Genomic DNA, 8,706 nt, shown 5'->3' with positions numbered 1-8,706 from the left:
TTTAAATACATGATCTAATATTTTATACATTTTTCATATACGTGATAAACATTTTCTCTATACACATTTAACATTTTTCATATGCTTGATCGACATTTTTCAAATACTTGTTCCTAACAATTTCAAATGCATAATTAACATTTTTAAATACATGATCTAATATTTTATACATTTTTCGTATACATGATAGACATTTTCTCTATACACATTTAACATTTTTCATATGCTTGATCGACATTTTAGAAAAATATTGTATAGTGTTTTTTGTGTAATATATCTATTTAGAATATTTTAAAGTATAAATAAAAGTGAAAAATAAAGAAGAAACGAAAACAGAACATGTAAAAAACAGAAAAAGAGGCTGTGGCCTCCAGTGCTCGTGTGCTAGCCCATCGTCTCCTCTTGAGCGAGGGTTCCCTAGGTCCTTCTATACGCGAGATATAGCGGCACCCTTTTTTTTAGCTCAAAACTGTGTGTCCTATATGATGAATGAGATGTGTCTAGAAAAAAATTTGACAAATGAAATGTTTTCGAGGACGCAATGTGGGGCTATTAATATCTCCGATGTGGTTAACTGCATTTTTCTTTTGAAGAAAAGGAAGCTTTTATATATCATCAAGAACAGTTTTCAATTGTTTTGAATTACATGGTGAATAGTCCGAGGCACAGTTCTAATAACATAAAATTGCCACAGGACAAATGAGAAGTGCACAACTTGGTTGCTCCCCTCACCAACAACCTGTCCCATATGAAAGTGATGCATGGTCTCGAGGCCAATGGGAAGTGCATTTTACCTTCAAGCTGCAGTGTTAACCGTCCCTCAGTTTAGTTTCACTCTTCACCAGCGTCGGCTTCAGCTTTAGAGCAACATTGTCCCCCACTATATGGAGCATACCACTCCTGATAGCATACTAGGAGACGAAGTTCGACCAATCTTCACTCTGTTGTTGCATCCGTTCGACTAGATCTGCTTGGATCTTCCAACCCTCCATCATGTGCGTCGTGCAAACTATTCAGGAGGAGGCTCGCTTACGGGCACACGCTGGCGCCAAAGGGCTCAAGGTCATCATCCCAGAGACGTAGCCCCGGATCATCGTAGGAGGCGCACCTACTGCGTTCCATGCGCTGAAGCAGCTTACTCATACCATCTATGTGCAAATGCTTGTAGGCAGCTTTTTGTTGTTGAAGTGCTTGTTCTGTAATAGCTAAATCCTGTACTTTCAAACCCCTCTATCAATGCAATAATACACAAGGCTTTTGCGTATTCATTAAAAAAAATGTACTCCATCCATCCCAAAATAAGTGTCGCTCACGGAGAGAGTATAATATACAATAGACGCCAAGTGAACCATCCACTGTTTCATTCTTTGTTGGTACCCCTTTCCTTTGGCACAAGATCGGAGGTGGTCTTGTCTTCCTTGCAATTGTGCTAGACAAGAGCTTTAAAACGATGCAGGTGCACATGTCTATCATTGCTTCTCCAAATGAAGCAAATCTATCACTTAGATTGGTTCTTATATTTATAAAGGGCATATTTTATTGACTCGTAAAATCGCACCAGAAGAATACAAGCACTACGAGCACAGTCCGACCTCTAAACGACTATGATGCACACAACCAACACCAACGTAGAAACATGGGAAAACAGAACCCCTGAAAATCATGTTAAAGCGAACTAGAGCATACGACAACAGCCATCGACATCAACAACCACCAATGACAACATCCCAAACTGTGGGGAAAGTGCTTAAAAAACGATGCCACACAGTCACTATTTGTTTTGAGGATGGATATACATAAGGGAAAGTTCCAACTTCATCCATGTCATCGTTTGAACTCCAAACCTGATTTTGTGCTAACATGATTGGATGGAGATTTTGCAAAGATTCTATTCACCATGTGTCATCATTTCGCTCCAGCTATGCATTGCAATACGTGTTGATATTAAAATCTCTTTTGTCTGCATGTTGTCATGGATGGGTAGGTGTCTGCATGCACATATGGCTCTCTCTCCAAACTAAAGATTTGCCCTTTACTTTCATTGTGACGTTTTGAATTGGAAATAACTTTTCAACCAATTTTTTTATTGGAACTTCTTACATATTTGAATTCAGTTCAACAAGATCTTCAAACATGACTAATCTTTGATATATTTTAAATGAGTTCAAAATTCAAGAAACATATTTCACTCACTTATAAAAAACTTATTTCATTCATTTAAATTTGCTAACATGAAATAAAGTACATGTATTTGTTTGTGTTTTGTGTGTGTGTGTGTGTGTGAGAGAGAGAGAAAGAGAGAGAGAGAGAGAGAGAGAGAGAGAGAGAGAGAGAGAGAGAGAGAGAGAGAGAGAGAGACTGTATGCGTACTACATCATCCTGGTTGTAGGCACAAAGACATCCCGATTGTCATCGACAAGGTAAGCCGGCTCCGGGGAGCAACGACAACGGCACATCGGCAAGTCATTCTGGTCGCAGTAGTGGTCGTTCAGCGATATTGAAATCTCGATATAATTTTTATTATGTTTGAGATGGTTTGTATTTCCGGTGAACTTATATAATAGATATGATCATTTATGCAAAAAAAGAAGATACTTTGTGACATAAATCAAAGGAAGCATCTATTTAATAGGCACCTCTTTTTTTGAATCAATCACTTTTCTCTTATCCGGCTGAGTAGCATCCAACAACCAACATGTAGGTGCACTGTTCTTCTTCCACATCTCTTTCTTCTTCCCTCACGTGCGACGATACCTCCTCCCTCAAGACCTACCCAGCCATCATGCTGGCCATCGCCTCGACCATCCCTCTAAGCCTCCTTCCCCAACTTGACCTGCAGAAACTCCACTGACCCTCACAAGAGTGCTGGGGTCCGACAAGGTCCCGACTCAGCCTCAGGGCAGCCAGGAAACAAGTGGATTGAAACATTGAAGTTTAAACATGTTTGAAATGTATCCAAGATTGATCTTGTTTCAAAGGTCTTCGCACCATGGGTTAATTTTTTTCTTTCAAAATGAGGTCGTGATTAAAAAGATATAAATAATTTAAGTTGGCTAACAAGAAATAAAACCCATGTATTTATTTGTGAGAGAGAGGAGAAATATTGTATGCGTACTATGTCATCCCAGTTGCAGGTGCGAAGACATCCCGATTGTAATCCACAAGGTCAAGCCGACTTAGGTAGGAGAGCGGCGACAGCGGCACATGGGCGGTTTGTTCTTGCGGCATGGTGATATTGGAATCTCAATGTATCTTTTATTATGTTTGAGAGGGTAAATTTTATAATAGATCTGATCATTTTTGCAAAAAAAAATGATTCTTTGTAACGTAAATCAAAAGAAGCATCTATTTAATAGGCATGCCATTTTGTTTTTTTGGAATCAATCATTTTTCTCTTATCCGGCTGAGCAGCATCCAACAACCAATGTGTGCACATTGTTCTTCTTCCACATCTCTTTCTTCTTCCTTCGCGTGCGATGATTCCTCCTCCCTCTAGCCCTACCCAGCCGTCATGCTGGCCATCGCTCCAACCATCCCTCTAAGGCCCCTCCCCCACCTTCACGCGCGACCCTTGCATGAGACCTGGGATCCGGCGAGGTCCTAGCACGGCCTCAAGGCACCCGATGCTCGTCGTTGTCTCTCATTACACCGTCCCCATCGTCAGCGCTCAAATATTTTTTCAGACACCTGATGATTAGCAAGCGTGTAAATCAAAATACATGCCAACTCAAAAAGAAAATTCAAAATTACATGTAATATTAGTGTCATAAACTTTTCAATATAATTATTACTTTTTACAATATATTCCATCAAAAAACTTCTAAATGCATTTTCCCCCAATCTTCTTCCTCCTGCCCTGGCCCCCGCCTTATCCTCGGCCGCGATTGCGTTGGCATCGTCGTTCTTCCCGGGCCATTCGAACTCTCCGCCGCACCACCTCAGCAATGCCGATGCAGTTCCTCTCGCTGCCCACCGCCCCCGCCGCCGCGGAGGACTTGATGTATGTCTTGGCACTCAACTCGCGGATTCCCGAAGTGACATTGGGGTAATCTATGCATAGGGGTTGATGCACATTTCGTCCTTGTTTCTCCCGTAGAAAACTTGGGGAACTCTTTGAAGTTCTTTGTGTTGGATTGAGTATTATGAATCTGAAATTGTTTGATGCATATCATATAATCCACTCACGGATACTCGTGGTGACATTAGAGTTGGTTGATGTGTATCATATGGTGTTATTTTAGTTCAAACTCTTGGGCTGTTTGTGAGACTTATATCAATAGCTCGATAGATCAATCGAAAAGGATAACTTTGAGGTGATTTTGTACCCTACAAACAACTTCGTCTTATGTTCTTCGCTAGATAAGAACTTTGGAGTGATTCTTCATCTCACTTTGAGGGATGGTTATATAATCCAATTATATTAGCATTGTTGAGAGATTGCACTAGTGAAAGTATGGACCCTAGGCCTCAAGCATTGCAATGCCGATTGTGCTCACTTTTGTTAATTACTACCTTGCTGTTATTATTGTTCCTCTTGCAAAAATCAATATCTACTATCATTACTACACTTGTATCATCATCTCTTCGCCGAACTAGTGCACCTATACAATTTACCATTGTATTTGGTGTATTGGGGACACAAGAGAATTTTTTTATTTGGTTGCAGGGTTGTTTGAGAGAGACCATCTTCATCCTACGCCTCTCGCGGATTGATAAAATTTAGGTCATCCACTTAAGGGAAAAATGCTACTGTCCTACAAAACTCTGCGCTTGGAGGCCCAACACCAGTCTACAAGAACAAGTTCGGTAGTAGACGTCATGTACACAGCCAAAACCAACGCAGAAACGGGGGAAACGGAACCCTGAAAGTCATGTTGAAGCGAACTTGAGCATACAACAACAACAACCACCAATGACAACATCCCAAACTGTGGGGAAAGTGCTTAAAAAAAGATGCCACCCGACCACTTTTTTGTTGAGATGATGGATATACATATATAAGGGAAAGTTCCAACTTCATCCATGTCATCGTTTCAATTCCAAAGCTGATTTTGTGCTAGCATGATTGAATGGAGATTTTGCAGAGATTCTATTCACCATGTGTCGTCATGTCTGTCTTGGTTAACCAATTTGTTTGCTAGGAAGGACCTTGTTTGAGTATAGCCTCCCATGGCATTGTGTCAGTCGGTACATAATCTGAAAGTGAAAAATCTACATGTAACGCTACGTACCGACAAATCTACCGTTGTCCTTCGTTGCATACAGATTAGTGCAGTGAATTACCGTATAATTTGAGAATCATTTTGCTCCAGCTATCATTGCAAGACATGCTGATATGCAAATCTTTTTTGTCTGCATGTTGTCAGGGATGGGTGGGTGGCTGCATGAACATAAGGCTCCTCTCCAAACTAAAGATTTGCCATTTATTTTCATTGTGACATTTTTTAATAGGAAATAACTTTTCAACCAATTTTTTGTTGTTGGAACTTTTTTCATATTTGTATTTAGGTCAACAAGATCCTTAAAACAGGACCAATCTCTAATATATTTTAAACGAGTTCAAAATTCACGAAACATTTTTCATTCATTTATAAAAAATAGATTTCACACATTTCTCAATGTTCATTTCACTCATTTCCTATATTCACAAAACATTTTTTAAACATGTCTGTGTGCAATATATTTAGTGCACCGATTTCACTCATTCGAAATGTTCATTTCACTCATTTCACTAAATAAATAATGTCAATCATTTTCAGAAAGAACGGTTTAACTCATTTAAAAGAAGATGTTTCACTCATTTCAAACTAGAGATTCCAATACTTTCCAAATCATTGATTTCACTAAATTCAAAACACTAATTCGAAACAACTAAAAATCACTTATCTCATAGAGGTAGTTCCACAAATTTCACAAGATCCAGGAAAAGGTTTTCACTCATTTAGCAAAAGTTATTTCATTCAATTCGGAAAACTCTTTTCACTCATTTCAAAAGACTTATTTCGCTCTTTTTTTTTAAAAAAAACACTCTTCTGAAAAAAAATCTATTTCACCTTTTTAAGACTTATTTTGATCATTGAAAAAACAGAGTTAACTCATTTCTTAAAAACTGGGAGTGTGAAATATATTCAAAACAACTATTTCACGCTCATTTCACAACACTTATTTCACTCAATTTAAAAAATAATTTCACTCGTTATTAGAAAGACCAGTTTTACTCATTCAAAATGACATATTTCACTCATTTGAAAAATAGATGTTATTATTTTCTAAATCATTGATTTCACTTAAAGTAAACACTAAATTCATTCAACTCAAAGAATAATTCTAGTTATTTCAAAGAAGTGGTTTCGCTTATTTCACACAATTAAGAAATGTTTCACTCATTTCAAATAATTGATCTCAGTCATTTAGAAAAAACTGATTTAATTTAATTTAAAAAAATCACTCCTTCCAAAGAAAAAATGATTTCGCTAAGTTTACATTTTAGGTAGCAAATTTCACTCTTTTCAAAGGAGTCATTTCACTGATTTCACAAGATTCAAGAAAAGGGTTTCACACATTTCGCAAAAATGATTCCAGTCAATTCAAAAAACTCATTTCACTCATTTTCAAAAGGCCACACTTCTAAAAAAAAATCTCATTTCATTCATTTTGGAAAACATTCTTTGCTCATTGTATAGAACAAATAGAGTTTACTCATTTCTTAAAAACCGAGAGTGTGAAATACATTAAATACAGTGGTTTCATTCATTTCATAGGAATTATTTCACTCAATTCGAAAAGGAAATTCACTCGTAATGAGAAAGGCCAATTTCACCTTTTTGAAAGAACATATTTCACTCATTTCAAAAAATATATTTCACAAATTTTCTGAATCCTTGATTTCGCTTAATTCAAAACACCGATTTCACTCAACTCAAAAAGTAATTTCAGTTATTTCAAAGAAGTGTTTTAACTTATTTCACACAAGTAAAAAAAATAACTCATTAAAAAAATCTGATCCCAGCCATTTCAAAAAAAATGGATTTAACTGAATTTGAAAAATCGCTCATTTCGAAGAAAACCAATTTAACTCATTTTATGTTTTAGGTAGAAGATTTCACCCATTTCTAAAAATTGATTTCACTCATATGAAAAGATTGAATCTTTTGAAAATAAAACTAATTCCACCAAAAAAAACTTTCTCTCATTTTCAAAAATCAGGTTCCGCTCATTTCAAAAGAATAACTTCACTAAACACAAAAATAGTTTTCACTCATTGGTGTTGTTCTTGGTAGTTTTGCACACTGAAATAGAGTGAGTGAAACAAGTGGATGAAAAGTTGAAGTTTAAACATGTTTGAATTGTATCCAAGATTGATCTTGTTCTAAAGGTCTGTCACCGTGCGTTGAAATAAATATTTTTTTCAAAACCGAGATTATGATTAATAAGATATTCATAATTTAAATTGGCTTACATGAAATAAAATCCATGTATTTGTTTGTTTGTGTGTGTGTGTGTGAGAGAGAGAGAGAGAGAGAGAGAGAGAGAGAGAGAGGAGCTTTCTTGCGTGCATACTATGTTATCTCGGTTGCATGCATGAAGAGACATCCTGATTGTCATCGACAAGGTCAAGCTGGCTTGAGTAGGGGAACGGCGACACGACACACCGGCGGCTCGTTCTGGTGGCAGTAGTGGTCGTTCAGCGATATTGGAATCTCGATATACTCCCCCTTCCTAAATATTTGTCTTTCTAGAGATTTCAACAAGTGACTACATACGAAGCAAAATGAGTGAATCTACACTCTAAAATATATCTATATAGATCCGTATGCGGTAGTCCGTTTGAAATCTATAAAAAGACAAATATTTAGAAACAGATGGAGTAGTTTTTATTATGTTTGAGATGCTTTGTACTTCAGGTGAACTTTTATAAAAGATCTCAACATTTTCAAGAAAAAAGATACTTTGTGACATAAATCAAAGGGAGCATCTATTTAAGTTTTTTGAGCAGGCACCATATTTTTTTTGTTGAAACCATCACTTTTCTCTTATCCGGCCCAACAACCAACATGTGTGCACTGTTCTTCTTCCTTCATGTGCGACGATTCCTCCTCCTTAAGACCTACCCAGCTCAGGTCATCGCCCCGACCATCCCTCTAAGCCCCCCCCTCCCACACACCTTGACCTGCAGAAACTCCGTCGACCCTCGCACGAGCCCTAGGATCTGGCAAGGTCCTGGCTTTGCCTCGGGGCAGCCAACGCTCGCCGCTGGCGCTCCTCACGCAGGCCCCATCTTCGGCCTCAGTCAAAGCAAAAATCAACTGACTAGTCACATGATGATTGGCAAATGTGTAAGTCAAAGTACATGTCAACTCATCTTTTTTTCAAAATGCATGTAATAATAGTGTCATAGACTTTTGATATAAAAAAATTACAACATATTCCCTAAAAAAACTCTTAAATGCATTTCCCCCCAATCTTCTTCCTCCTGCCCCGGCCCCCGCCTTATCCTCGGCCGCGATTGCGTTGGCATCCTCGTTCTTCCCGGGCCATTCGAACTCTCCGCCGCACCACCTCAGCAATGCCGATGCAGTTCCTCTCGCTGCCCACCGCCCCCGCCGCCTCCCCGGCGCCCCACCTCCTCCCTCCCAAGCCCTTCTTCCTCAAGCCCCTCTCCTCCTCCTCCTCCTCCTCCGCCGCCGCCGCCTCCTTCCGCCGCCC

This window comes from Triticum dicoccoides, chromosome 2B (assembly GCF_002162155.2).
Source record: "Triticum dicoccoides isolate Atlit2015 ecotype Zavitan chromosome 2B, WEW_v2.0, whole genome shotgun sequence".
Taxonomy (NCBI): Eukaryota; Viridiplantae; Streptophyta; class Magnoliopsida; order Poales; family Poaceae; genus Triticum; species Triticum dicoccoides.
The sequence above is the reverse complement of the archived record's forward strand: the minus strand, read 5'-3'. Positions refer to the sequence as shown.